Genomic DNA, 15,341 nt, shown 5'->3' with positions numbered 1-15,341 from the left:
CAATTTTTCAGTTTTTGATTTGTTAAAAAAGTTTGAAATATCCAATAAATGTCGTTCCACTTCATGATTGTGTCCCACTTGTTGTTGATTCTTCACAAAAAAATACAGTTTTATATCTTTTTGTTTGAAGCCTGAAATGTGGCAAAAGGTCGCAAAGTTCAAGGGGGCCGAATACTTTCTCAAGGCACTGTAGTTTAAGTGTCTGATTAAGTGTCTTCTCTTCCCTAGCAGTTGAAACTCAAACAGAAAAAGAACCTAACTTGTGAACAAAACAATGTAAATAGCCAAGAAACACAAGGACAAAGTCTCACTTCGTTTCAAGTAAATGAGTTCAACTTTTATGCCTGTGTGCAGTGCTTCTAAAAATGAATCTTTCACTCAGCTCTTCATGTGCGAAGAGGCCCCAGCCAGGCAGTGTTGCAGCGCAAGGTGGAATAGGCTATATAGGATTCATAGTTCTTTGACTTTGTGCGTAGAATATACCAGCTATCAAACAAAATGTCAGAAATACTTTGAAAACCACTGCAGCATTTATTTTACTACAAATGTGATCATGCTTGACAATTTTTATTCACAAAATACACATCTTACTTGCCAATGCCAAAATCTACCTGCATTTGGCAGGTGCTAAATTTTAGGCCCTGCTGAGCGACGTCCCTGGTGTAATGAGTCAACTTCAGGAGCACAATGGAGGGTACATCAATGAGCCACTCGATTAGGCCGATTAGATCACTCTCAACCTAATCTACATCTTCATTAGATGTAAGATACTGCAGGGTTTTTCTGGATAAAAAGGGGATTAAGTGGTGGGCATGACAATGGGCGTGGCAATGGGCACAGTCGGCACAACAATATATATTTTTTTATGTTTAAAAATTCTGCAATTCTCTGAATTTTTCGATGGAGCCAAGATACACTATATATAAGAAAGTACACTACACGGCAAAAGTATGTGGACACCTGCTACAGCTAGCTAGCACTGCAGTGCATAAGAAAATAGTTTTGAACAAATTAATTCCTTCTTAAATGAAAGAGAAGAGAGCGAGAGAGATATTTATATATATTTGTAAATATTTATATATTTACAATTTCACTTAATTAGCCGAATGCAGCTAGCTAGTTTAGCTTACTCAAACACCTGGCTCAAACAGAGAAGGATGCTATGTTACCTAGCTGGCTATGGCTATCCAACACTGGAACTATTCCAAGTCAAGGTAAGTTTTTGGTTTTATGAATTTATTGCCACCGGCGCCTGCTAGTGTAACTTCTAAACTGCTTGCGAACTCTACACTGTACTGCATGATTGTAGCAGGTTTACTAACGCATTAACTCTAGTAGCTATGTTGACTATGACATTAGCTAATATGGTGACAATGCTGTAGGCTGTGTGTAGTGGTTATGATATGAAGGTTTGGCTTGGAAAGTTTTTTTCGCCTGGTCACATACAGCTGATGTGTTGTGCATTGAAGTCCACAAGCGAAGGGAAAAGGTGACAGGAGGATCAAAGGGATCATGCTGTTTGTATGTTGCTGCTATGAAAGTGAACTGTGTTTGAGTGTGATCAAGGGTGTATTCATTCTGCCGATTCTGTTGAAAAACAATTATTAAATGGAAACAACAAACAGAACAAAACAGGGATAAATATACCTGAATTTGTTCAATAGAAACTCTCGTTGGACTGATGATTACACCCTAAATCAGCTAGATGCAGGCAAGATTGTGCAAGGCGGTTTTGAATGTGTCAGTGTCTGTCACCTTGATTACTCAAACTTCTCTTGACCTGTGCACCTACGCTGTAAACTTTCATTCATAGGCTAGGTTGTAGCAACCTCATGATGGGAAATGGGACCTGACCATGATGGGACCTCATATCAGGGAAATTCCAGTATCATGTAGTAGCCCAAACCTATCAATGTTACATTGAGCTGGGTGAATGGAATATGAATGACAGTCATCCAATATGTTGTAATAGAAATAAGGCCCTGCTCATTAAAAAAAAAAATCGCCTTCCCTCATCTTAAACGTCACCGACTACCCCTGGATTCTACACATTCTGCCATGTAGCTGAGAGAACATTTGCTGTTTTAAAGATAATTTCCTGCAATACTATGCATTTTGCCATGGCTAATGCTGTGTTCTTTTGCTCAAACTTAATAACAAAATAAATTCTGTTAAATGAATTGTTTTTGGAAATGTCAATTCCCCTGACTGTTTTATTTTGGCAGTTTGGACTTAGACGTTCCGTAAAAATGCTTAAGGGGCCCGCCTAAGGGTTTCTATGGCAGGCAAATCCCTATACTGTACACCGCAAGCCAACAGACCACCCAATCACAATGAATCAAGTCAGCAAAATCATTAGAGGACAGGCTTATTAGGGCTTAGTTCTAAATACTCAATCAAGTTAATAAAATGAAATTCACATTTGCCTTTGAATGCACAATCTGTGAGATTTCCCCCATTCAATGTTCAGTTCAATTCAAATAATGATTGTTAAAGACTGTAACACCCTTTGAGCTTAGTAAACTGTCATACGCTATCATAAACCAAGGATGTATGCCTATTACTCATCGTTGTTGTATTTTGGCATTTTAGTTTTTATAAACAAACAACACAATGTATAGCTTTGAAATACGTTTAAAACCATCATGTCGATCTCAGAGACTGTCAGTCCTTCCTTGCACCGATAGATCAGTCTATGCATTTGAGTGGGGTTACATTAAACCATCCCTCTAAGCTTACTCAAACTAAAGTGGCAGGGTCAGGCTGTTAAAATCACAGATTGTGCCTTTAAGCACCATAATAAAGGCACCGACATGTCTCCCCTCCAGCGGCTACACTTGGTTTGACCTCTGAGTGGGGAAGTCACAGTTCCTCTCAACACAAGGCGATACAGTCAGATTCAGAGAGACAGCATGAGTGTATAACTATCATCATCACTATCATCACACACTCTGCATGTACCATCATACTATATACTAGCCTGGCCACCAGTCTGTTTCTGCTATCATTCCACTCCTTGTAATCGGTCATTGCCAAACAATGACACGGAGTACAAGGAGTGGAATGATAGCAAAAACAGACTGGTACCCGGGCTAACCCGCTACGTAAAGGTTGCTGGATCAAATCCCAGAGCTGACAAGGTAAAAATCTGTCGTTCTGCCCCTGAGCAAGGCAGATAACCCACTGTTCCCCGGGCGCCGAAGATGTAGATGTCGATTATGGCAGCCCCCCACACCTCTCTTACTTGTACAACCATCATTATCATTAGCATCCCACTCTACATGGATCACCATCATCATACACTCTACATGGATAACCATCATCATGCACTCTACATGGATAACCATCATCATGCACTCTACATGGATCACCATCATCATGCACTCTACATGGATAACCATCATCATGCACTCTACATGGATCACCATCATCATGCACTCTACATGGATAACCATCATCATGCACTCTACACGGATAACTATCATCATGCACTCTCCATGGATAACCATCATTATGCACTCTACATGGATAACCATCATCATGCACTCTACATGGATCACCATCATCATGCACTCTACATGGATAACCATCATCATGCACTCTACATGGATCACCATCATCATGCACTCTACATGGATAACCATCATCATGCACTCTACACGGATAACTATCATCATGCACTCTCCATGGATAACCATCATTATGCACTCTACATGGATCACCATCATCATGCACTCTACATGGATAACCATTATCATGCACTCTACATGGATAACCATCATCATGCACTCTACATGGATCAATGGATCCATCCATCCGTCATAGTGGGAGGGGTAAAATACAGTAGCATAGCAATTGCGAAAATCTACTAAATGCATGTATTTCTCAGCTAAAGTCCATAGAAATATAATGGATGAATGTTGTATTATAACTGCCCTTGCATTTAAATGGCTCATTATTCCAGGCCACCAGGGAGTGGCTGGAGATTTGTTGTGCTTTAGTAGGCACACTGGAAATATGATCCGCTATAATCATTTTAAGGGTTTCTGTTGCACACACACTTTGGGTCATAATTCTTTGGAGTGTAAGTAAATGTTACGGGCAGAGGGGCATCACTCAGAGATGAAGTGTCGACACCAGGAGAGGCATAAAGCCAACAGATAAATCACATTTAAAGGTTGCTGAAGAGCCACTTAACGGTTGTTCACATATCGTATAACTGGGCCTATTCTGTATGTATGTATGTATGTGTGTGTGTGTGTGTGTGTGTGTAGGGGGGGGGGGGGGGGGATTGTGTGTGTGTGTTTGTGTTTGTGTCTGTGCGAATGTGTGTGTTTGTGTCTGTGTGTGTGTGTGTGCGCATGCGTGCATCCATGTGCCAGTGGTGGGCTCCATTGTGTTTATTCCCGTTCCATTTCATTCCAGCCATTACTGAGTCGTCCACCTTCACCAGTCTCCACTGGTATGTGGTGCAGGTCAAAAGGGTGAAACTGTGTAGAAGGTATATGGATCCCCCGTGACATTAAGGATGAAGCGGCTGAGAACAGTAGCATTCAAGGTCACATATGGAATACAGAGGGGTTTAAACAAAGTGTTCATGAAATTGTCCCCAGCCACTAGTATAAATAAATCAATGGGTCATAACCAAACGTGTGCTCTCTGTCTCGCTCGCTCTTATCGATTTCAAACAGCTGGACATGGCCAACTGGTTTACACACATAAATACTACCACTGCTATCTCTCTCTTTCTCTTTTGTCTCTCTCTCACTCGCTCTCGTTCTCCCTTTTTCTCTCTCACTCCAGGGGGAGATTATGTGACGCAGCAAATGAGGGATACACAGATATCATGTGCCTCCATAAATCACATACACACACACACACACACACACACACACACACACACACACACACACACACACACACACACACACACACACACACACACACACACACACACACACACACACACACACACACACACACAGTAAACTGTTATGTATGGGTGTGATAAAACATAAACTCTGTCTACTGCTCCACCGAGAGTCAGAGAAAATACTATACCAGTTTATCTTTCAATAGTATAGGTGTCCCCTTGATAAGTATGTGTAATAATCCTCATGTACAAACTCTGATGCCTTTGGTTAAATCTCTATTAGTAAGTACAAAAGCCATTATAAATCAATCAATTGGCATCACCAGCCAATGTCCTGAAGCCTTCAATTGTAGCTTTTAAACTGATCACACGATCAATTAAGTTGGATTGACTTGTTAATTGGGTAGCAAAGTCAAATAGCATCGCCTGCCTGGCTATACAGCAAGCAGTGCGATCCAGCAATTGCTGACCTGAATTCATTAAAGGGAAGTATACCAGGAATCTATTAACAGAACATTGGAATTGATTACAATTAACATTGGAAATACTGATGAAGCTTGGATGCCAAACAACATGGTCTAGGCTTTATGCTGTCTATTGATGGATATAGGCCTATGGATATTATAGTAAATAGCTGTTTTTATATATCACGATATATGCCTGTATTAATTGATGTCACTAATTGATGTCACGATATATGCCTGTATTCCTAGATATCACAATATATTCCTGTATTATCACAACACAGTACATCCCTGTATTCATGAATGCCACAATATACTGTATATTGTCCCGATTTCATCGTTCCACAATATTAAAACCTTTCTGCTGGCCCAAACACGTGTACCAGATGCTGCACGAACACTGCTACAGCCTCTATAGCCTGTAACCCCAGTCACACTCATTAGGTTCCAAATGGGAGCAAACATTCTCAAACGTCACTGTGCCACCTGAACTTGTCCAATAAGAACACCAATAAAGTATTGTCCTTATATCCTAATGGCAAAGATAGGGGGTGGGGTCTCTCCCTCATAGACCTACCTCATAGACTTTGCCTTCCTGGTTCCTGTCTCTGTGCATGGTCCCTCCCTTCTACCACCAGTCCCTCCTATCCTATCCCACTGATCACACCCACCACCGACTCCAAGTCTGCATGATAACCCAAGAAAACGTCTCACTGAAAAATGGATGAGAACCTGACAGTGGAGCAGGCAAGCTGATGAATATAGAAGAGAGTAATAGAACTCCTACACCCACTCGCTTAAAAGAGGAGTATTTTCCTAGAGAAAAAAGGCATTAACCACAACCTCTCTCCTTTGTGCCAAAACAGCCACAATAATCCCAGGTCCGTGGCCTTCTTGGGAATTTGGGACTCTCAGATTATGAGAGTCGTCTTAGAGTTGGTCATTTTGGCATGCGCTCTTAGGAATTCAATCCCTCTCGTCTCCTCAGCTGCTGTAGTCCACAAGAAGAGATAATTAAAGTCAGTAAGGCAGGACTACGGTGCATTCATCCTAACGCCATTTTGTTCCACTGTATAATTACTCAGTCTGGACACATCTGTGGACAGGGCAACAACAATGGCAACAACACAACCTGAGCCACTGTGTGTGCGCCCGCTCAAATCAAATCCCATTTTACTGGTCGCATACACATATTTAGCAAATGTTATTGCGGGTGTAGTGAAATACTTGTGCAATAATATCTAACAATTCACAACAATACACACAGATCTAAACGTAAAACAATGGAATTAACAAACATGTAAATATTAGCAGCAATGTCAGAGTCCGGAGTATAAATATATATATGTGATGGGATGTATAGACATTATGGACAGTATGTATGATAGAATAGTATAAATACAGCAATAGTTGAATAGGATGGCATTGTTAACAGATTGTAATTAAAGTGACCAGTGTTCCATTATTAAAGTGACCAGTGTTCCATGACTATGTACATAGGGCAGCATCCTCTAAGGTGCAGGGTTGAGTAACCGGGTGGTAGCCAGCTAGTGACAGTGACTAGGTTCATGGCAGGGTACTGGTTGGAGGCTGGCTAGTGATGGCTATTTAACAGTCTGATGGCCTTGAGATAGAAGCTGTTTTTCAGTCTCTCGGTCCCAGCTTTGATGCACCTGTATTGACCTCGCCTTCTGGATGATAGCGGGGTGAACAGCCATAGGCTCGGGTGGTTGATGTCCTTGATGATCTTTTTGGCCTTCCTGTGACATCGGGTGGTTGATGTCCCTGATGATCTTATTGTCCTTCCTGTGACAACGGGTGCTGAAGGTGTCCTGGAGGGCAGGCAGTGACATTCCCTCTAAGCTGCATGTGTACGTGCAGTAGCCCCAAGACTGCCGCGCAGCTCCCCAGAGACTGCCGCGAGGCTCCCCCCAGGACTGCCACACAGAATATATCAGCACACAGAGAGAAGCACGAGATTGAACATCATTCAACTTTCTAGAACAGTGGTCACCAACCGGTCGATCGCAATCGACTGGTCGATCTCCAATTTTTTATTTATTCGTCTCGGGCTGTTGGTGGTAGTTGCACTCGATTCACCTGTCCTGCGCCAGGTAGGCAAACTGTTTCAACCATTCCATGTGTCTGAAGGTACAAACTCTGCCTTCCCGGTGGGATCCAGAGAGTCTAAAACTGTGCCACCAGAAGCTCTGGTTTCGAGCCCAGGCTCTGTCGCAGCCGGCCGTGACCGGGAGGTCTATGGGACGACGCACAATTGGCCTAGCGTCGTCCGGGTTAGGGAGGGTTTGGCCGGTAGGGATATCCTTGTCTCTTCGCGCACTAGCGACTCCTGTGGCGGGCAGGGTGCAGTGTACGCTGGCCAGGTTGCTAGGTGTACGGTGTTTCCTGCGACACATTGGTGCGGCTGGCTTCCGGGTTGGATGCACGCTGTGTTACGAAGTAGTGCGGCTTGGTTGGGTTGTGTTTCAGAGGATGCATGGCTCTCGACCTTCGTCTCTCCCGAGCCCGTACGGGAGTTGTAGCGATGAGACAAGACAGTAACTGCTAACAATTGGATACTACGAAAAAGGGGGAAAGAATTAATATTTAAAAAATGTTTTAAAAAATGTTATGGGATGCATGTTCTACATTGTTTTTGATGGTAGACTGTTCTGGTAGGCCTACATTATGATCAAATATCCACAGTAGCCTACTTGACCACTGTTAAAACTGTAACTTAAAGAGTGTACAGCCTCAGTGTTCACAGTAAACGTGTGTTGGAAATTGCATAGAATTTTCACACCGTTCAAGTTTGCGCTCAGCAGACCTGAAATTAGCTCAGTGCCTAAAAATATTCCAGGGGAAATTGGCAGGCAGTGTGCCCCCGGTGATGCATTGGGCAGACTGCACCACCCTCTGGAGAGCCTTGCGGTTGTGGATGGTGCAGTTGCTGTACCAGTGATACAGCCCGACAGGATGTTCTCAATGGTGCATCTGTAAAAGTTTGTGAGGAGCCATGCCAAATTACTTCAGCCTCCTGAAGTTGAAGAGGCGCTGTTGCCCCTTCTTCTCCACACTGTCTGTGTGAGTGGACCATTTCAGATTGTCAGTGATGTGTATGCTGAGGAACCTTAAGCTTTTCACTTTCTCCACTGCATCCCTGTCAATGTGGATGGGGGCGTGCTCCTTTTCCTGTCTCCAGAAGTCCATGATCAGCACCTTCATTTAGTTGACTTTGAGGGAGAAGTTATTTTCTTGGCACCACTCCGCCAGGGCCGTCACTTCCTCCCTGTAGGCTGTCTCGTCATTGTTGGTAATCAGGCCTACTACTGTTGTGTCGTCTGCAAACTTGATGATTGAGTTGGAGGCGTGTGGGGCTACGCAGTCATGGGTGAACAGGGAGTACAGAAAGGGGCTGAACACGTACCCTTGTGGTGCCCCTGTGTTGAGGATCCACGAAGTGGAGGTGTTGTTTCCTACCTTCACCACTTGGGGGTCGGCCTGTCAGGAAGTTCAGGACCCAGTTGCACAGGTAGGGGTTCAGACTCAGGGCCCCGAGCTTAATGATGAGCTTGGAGGGCACTATGGTGTTGAAGGCAGAGCTGTCGTCAATGAACAGCATTCTTACATAGGTATTCTTTTTGTCCAGGTGGGATGGGGCAGTGTGCAGTGCGATGGTGATAGCATCGTCTGTGGGTCTATTGGAGTGGGATCTAGGGTGTCAGGTAACGTGAAGGTGATATGATCCTTAACTAGCCTCTCAAAGCACTTCATGATGACAGAAGTGAGTGCTATGGGGAGATAGTCATTTAGTTCAGTTACCTTTGCTTTCTTGGTACAGGAACAATGGTGGACATCCTGAAACAAATGGGGACAGCAGACTAGGATAGGGAGAGATTGAATATGTCCGTAAACACTCCAGCCAGCTGGTCTGCGCATGCGGCTAGGGATGCCGTCTGGGCCGGCAGCCCTGTGAGGATTAACAAGCTTAAATGTCTTACGTCGGCCACAGAGAATGAGAGCCCACAGTCCTCGGGAGCAGCAATGTGTTATCCTCAAAGAGGGCGAAGATGATGTTTAGCTTGTCCGGGAGCAAGACGTCAGTGTCCGCAACATGGCTTGTTTTCCCTTTGTAATCCTTGATTGTCTGGAGTCCCTGCCACATACGTCTCGTGTCTGAGACGTTGAATTGTGATTACACTTTGTCTTTGACTGACGTTTTACCTATTTGATTGCCATATGGATTCTCAGCAGGTCGACTGCGACTAATCGAATGACCCCACATTTGAACTGCAGCTGCTAACCAACGCAATAGACGTTATGATAGGGACAGTTTATGCCAAATTTGGCTTTGTGCCACCCACCCATTTCCTAAAGGTTTCGAATCCGGAGTTGTTGTGTGGATGGATGGTGCTTCATCTGTTTACTTGTGTGAAGAGAACAGCGCTAAACCAAAGAGTGTGTAGAGGAAGAAAAAAACCTGCTGACAAAATTCAAGGTTATTAACAAGCAAGGAGGGAGAGTAAATTGACAGGCTACGCAGATGTCTACTGCTAACAAACCACGAGAAGTACATGACATAGTACATTAGCCATAGAGCAGATTTAACCCTAGGGTACAGACTTCTCTCTCCTATGAAGGAACACTCATAAGGTCAGCGAAATGGCTCCAGAAGCTGTTTGTGATGCCATTTGTAGCAACACATTGGTGATAAATGGCAACAACCATTGATTATCACAAGGGTTTACTCTATGTCACCTGCAATGCTACCAAACACTCTGTTGGGTAGAGCAGTCTTGCACAATGAGATGAGGGGGAATCCCGCCACACACACGCATGCATATGCACGCATAGCCACTTTTCTCCACCCCCTAGTGTGATGTTTTGGAGCAGCTCTTGAAGGGCACTGGAGCAGAGACACACACAGAGACACGTGCATTGGAGCAGAGACACCCACACTCACACACACCCTGCCTCCCTCACTTCCAGGGCTACCTAAAGCCCCAGATGAGCTGGGTAAAGCGTTAAAGTTAATTTAAATAATAAACTAGTCTTATAGGAGGCCCTACGGGGAACATTAGTCTACTAATTAACGATGGGTTTGCCTATACTTCACACTGGCCCACACTGAGCATACTCTGTTCATGCTCCGTTCTCCTGCGAGGTAGCTTATTTCTATGGTGTTTTTGAGTCCTCCTGTGCTGACTCAAAGTGCATCCTCTTCCTTCCCATCTGCCTCGGCCCTACTCCCTCTCTGGAGCACAACGAACAGACGGAGCTCTGCTGATGTCAGACAAAATGGCTGCCACCACTGCGAGGGGGCAGCAGGGGGTGGGCAAACATTGCAGGCCTACATAGCAGTATACTGCATGACATTTTAAGAAGATGCAAATGCTTAGCACCATGCTAAAATGTGTGGAATGCTATGTGACGGGAATAGGATTTCTTGAGGAATTATCTGAGAGTTGTAGCCTTAGCCTAGTTTGTCACTTGCCTGCTAAAATCATAAGTGCATTACTGAATATGGTCCATAACTCTTTCAATCTGCAGTTGAGTTAGCATGTCACAGGCGTGTTGCTAGGGGAGTCTTTAAGTGCTTTTCTGAGTGCGAGTGTGTGTGTTTGTGTGTGAGTGAGTGAGTGAGTGAGTGAGTGAGTGAGTGAAAGCGTGCTGTACAGCTTCTTTATCTACATATTTAGGCTTGAGTTTGTAATGGTACATGTATTCATATTCAACCGTTTGATATAGGGACCTCGGTTTGGGCTGCACTGTGAACCCAAATTAATAGATAAAAACATTGACATTTCCATACTGAAAACGCTAGGCCTATAGGCTATGCCTATGCTGCGTTGTAGGCCTATGACTCGGGTAAATCTGAGCTGAAAAAACAACAACATTTCAGGCTATTCCGTTTGAACAACTAGAACCCATGTGCACGTTGTGATGAAAATTCTAATCTTAATTAGTGTTGTCCCTTTTGTGAGACGCAGCCGGGAACTAGTTCTGTAAGATAGCGAGTGGTGGGGTCAATAAAGCAGAATTGGAGGATCCTCCATCATCGTTTAAATCTCCAGTTTGTTGTCTTCCCAGTCGATTACTACGGCGTTGGACAGAGAGTGGTGGACAAAACGTTAACAGTATGTCGCCACGCTCAAGGAGACTAGCCTCTGCAGCTGCCAACACCTCAAATATGTTGACACATTTATGCCGACATCACCCCAATATATAACGAAAGACTGAAACGCAAAGAAACAACAACACAGCATCATATTCCCTCTGCATTCAAGCAGCCCTTGGCAGCTGATTCTGACAGGGCCAAAGAGATTGCAATAGCAAAAGGTAGGCCAGATGTATATATTTTTAGTCTTTGCTTTGTAGTTGTGGATATGCACCCATTCAAATCAAATCACTGTTATTTGTCACATGCACCGAATACAACAGGTGTACAACAGACTTTACTGCGAAACACTTACTTACGAGCCCTTTCCCAACAATTCAGAGTTAAAAGTGTGTGCTTATGTGTGTTTTGGCGTGTCAGTGTAGTATGTGTGAGGTTGTGGGTAGAATCCAGTGAGTGTTAATAGAGCCAGTGCAAAAAAAATTGTGTCAATGCAAATTGTCCAGGTAGCCATTTGATTAACTGTTCAGCAGTCTTATGGCTTGGGGGTAGATGCTGTTCAGGAGCCTTTTAGTTCCAGACTTGGAGCTCCGGTACCACTTGCTGTGCGGTAGAAGAGAGAATATTTTTAGGGCCTGGATAGCAGAGAGCTTGGCCCCAGTGATGTGCCGGGCCGTACTCACTATCCTCTGTAGCGCCTTGTGGTCGTATGCCAAAGAGTTGCCATACCAAGCGGTGATGCAGCCAGTCAAGAAGCTCTCAATGGTGCAGCTGTAGAACCTTTTGAGGATCTGAGGGCCCATGCCAAATCTTTTCAGCCTCCTGGGGAAGAGACGTTGTTGTGCCCTCTTCAAGACTGTGTTGATGTGTTTGGACCAGGATAGGTCCTTACTTATGTTGACACCGAGGAACTTGAGGCTCTTGACCCGCTCCCCTACAGGCCCATCGATGTCAATGGCCCACCTGTGAGCGGCCCGTCAGGAACTCTAGGATGCAGTTGCAGAGGGAGGTGTTCAGTCCCAGGGTCCTTAGCTTATTGATGAGTTTGGAGGGCAATATTTAGATTTTTTTTGTTGTCATTTAACAGACACTCTTATCCAGAGCAACTTACAGGAGCAATTAGGGTTAAGTGCCTTGCTCAAGGGCTCATCAACAGATTTTTCACCTAGTCGGCTCAGGGATTCGAAACAGCGACCTTTCGGGTTACTGGCCCAACGCTCTTAACCACTAGGCTACCTGTCGCCCTATGGTGTTGAAAGCTGAGCTGTTTTCAATGAACAGCATTCTCACATAAGTGTTCCTTTTGTCCAGATGGGAAAGGGCAATGTGGAGTGCAATAGAGATTGCGTCATCTGTGCATCTGTTGGGGCGGTATCCAACTTGGAGTGGGTCCAGGGTGTCTGGGATGATGGTGTTGATGTGAGCCATGATCAGCCTTTCAAAGCATTTCATGGCTACAGATGTGAGTGCTAAGGGGCGATAGTCATTTAGACAGGTTACCTTGGTGTTCTTGGGCACAGTGACTATGGTGGTCTGCTTGAAACATGTAGGTATGACAGACTGGGTCAGGAAGAGGTTGAAAATGTCAGTGATGATACTTGCCAGCTGGTCAGCGCATGCTCTGAGTAGGCATCCTGGTAATCCGTCTGGCCCTGCAGTCTTTTGAATGTTAACCTGTTTAAACAGCTGGTGCTCTCATGCATGGTTCAGCATCGCTTGCCTCAAAGCGAGGATAGAAGGCATTTAACTCGTCTGGTAGGCTCGCGTCACTGGGCAGCTCGCAGCTGGTTTTCCCTTTGTAATCCGTGATAGTTTGCAAGCCCTGCCACAACCGACATGCGTCAGCCGGTGTAGTAAGATTCAAACTTAGTCCTGTAAGATTCAATCTTAGTCCTGTATATGCCTGTTTGATGGTTCAATGGAGGGAGTAATGGAATTTCTTATAAGCGTCCGAATTAGTCACACTCCTTAAAAGCAGCATCTCTAGCCTTTAGCACAGTGCGGATGTTGCCTGTAATTCATGGCTTCTGGTTGGGATATGTACGTACGGTCACTGTGGGGACCAGTGATTGCACGTTCGCCAATAGAACAGAGGGTAGATGAGGTTTATCCACTTGCCACGGTTTATCCACTGGGTGGTTTTCCGGTGATTGTCAGCAACTCTTGAAAGTGCTCGAAACACATTACAAACTTCCCTTGCACCCATTCCAGCAAACAAGTAGTACCTGCTCTATATAAGAAAGCCAAAGCCGAAGTTTTCAACTAATTGGCCAATGCACCCTGTGTTGCATTTACTTAACAGTGACAGCCCATAACATTAACCTGGAATGGGAGATGTACTGTGCTATAGGCACACCCCCTTTATGAGAATCATCTGACACTGAAGGAGGCAGTGTCATGGTGCGTTCGTAACCAAGATGCAAGTCGGTATTTACCACATACAACTGGGAAAAATCCACTTGAACGGCCTTCCAACTGGTAATTACTTGTGGGAAACTCATCTTGAGCACCCACTTTTCCTACATGGTGACCTCTGACGTCACATACTAAGGAAATGGCCTCTATAACAGCATGTTTGGCAGTTAAATGCAACAGCAAAACATTATACATAAAAAGCAATCTATTCATGTGGTTTTTCAACTCTATAATTTGTTTACATGCATGATAGCCAATTGGCATTTCTCAATGAGACAAAATAACTTGAATGCATCCAACTGCTATTTACGACTTCACAACTGGTAAATTCCCACCTCCCACATGGTTACAAAAGCAGAGTGGAAACAACAGACAATGCCAGAGTCACAACAGACAATGCCAGAGTCACAACAGACAATGCCAGAGTCACAACAGACAATGCCAGAGTCACAACAGACAATGCCAGAGTCACAACAGACAATGCCAGAGTCACAACAGACAATGCCAGAGTCACAACAGACAATGCCAGAGTCACAACAGACAATGCCAGGAACATTGTGAACGCTGAACATTGTGAATGGCATGTAATTCCCCCTTTGTACCAAAAACCGAACCGTGACTCCAAAATCGCAATATGTACCGTGTTTGGTGAACCATTACACCTTTTACCGATGGCAGAAATGGACTAAGCTACAGCACAGAACAGCTCTATAATTCAACCACCAACTACAAGGCTTGTATAACTGAGTTATTATGTATTATTATTTGGATTGTAAAGTTTTAACAACAGACTGTATAACCATCCAATACATCTAACCCGTTTCCCCCCCACCACTGCATAAGTGGGCAGACTTGTGCCAGAGAGGATGTGGGGCGGGGGGACTATGGGGAAAGGCTGCATAAAACCATATATGTTCTGCACACAAACACACACACACACACACACACACACACACGCATACAAACACACACACAGACACACACTATTTGAACCATGAAAACAACAACACCACAACACCACCACAACACAACACCGCCACTCTTGTCAAGATGGCTCAACACCGCCTCTACTTCCTAAGGTGGTTAAATAAAATGGTCACGCCCCCTCTCCAAATACTACCGCTGCACCCATCAAGAGCGTCCTGACCAGCTGCATCATGGCCACGGCCTGGACATCCACTCAAAACGGTGCATGAGGAAGTCCCACAGCATCATCAAGGACCCCACACACCACAGCCACAGACTGTTCAATTCCTTACCATCGGGCAGACGGTATCGGAGCATCCGGTCTGATACCAACAGGCTCAGACAGTTTCTATCCACAAGACATCAGACTGAACACTTGAACTGGACTGACCACCTGCACTGACTCTCCACAACTTAGCACTCATTCACTCACTCACACACACATCCACACACACATCCACACACACATCCACATACACACATATACACCCATGCAACACACACA

At 44.5% G+C, this 15,341-nt stretch overlaps 1 protein-coding gene across 1 annotated transcript in view; it reads right to left on the bottom strand.

Annotated features, from left to right (window-relative positions):
• The window catches only part of gpr153 (G protein-coupled receptor 153), a 41,997-nt gene that overhangs the window by 14,252 nt on the left and 12,404 nt on the right, over positions 1-15,341 (bottom strand). The window lies entirely within an intron of this gene.

This window comes from Oncorhynchus kisutch, linkage group LG17 (genome assembly GCF_002021735.2).
Source record: "Oncorhynchus kisutch isolate 150728-3 linkage group LG17, Okis_V2, whole genome shotgun sequence".
NCBI lineage: Eukaryota > Metazoa > Chordata > Actinopteri > Salmoniformes > Salmonidae > Oncorhynchus > Oncorhynchus kisutch.
The sequence above is the reverse complement of the archived record's forward strand: the minus strand, read 5'-3'. Positions and strand labels throughout refer to the sequence as shown.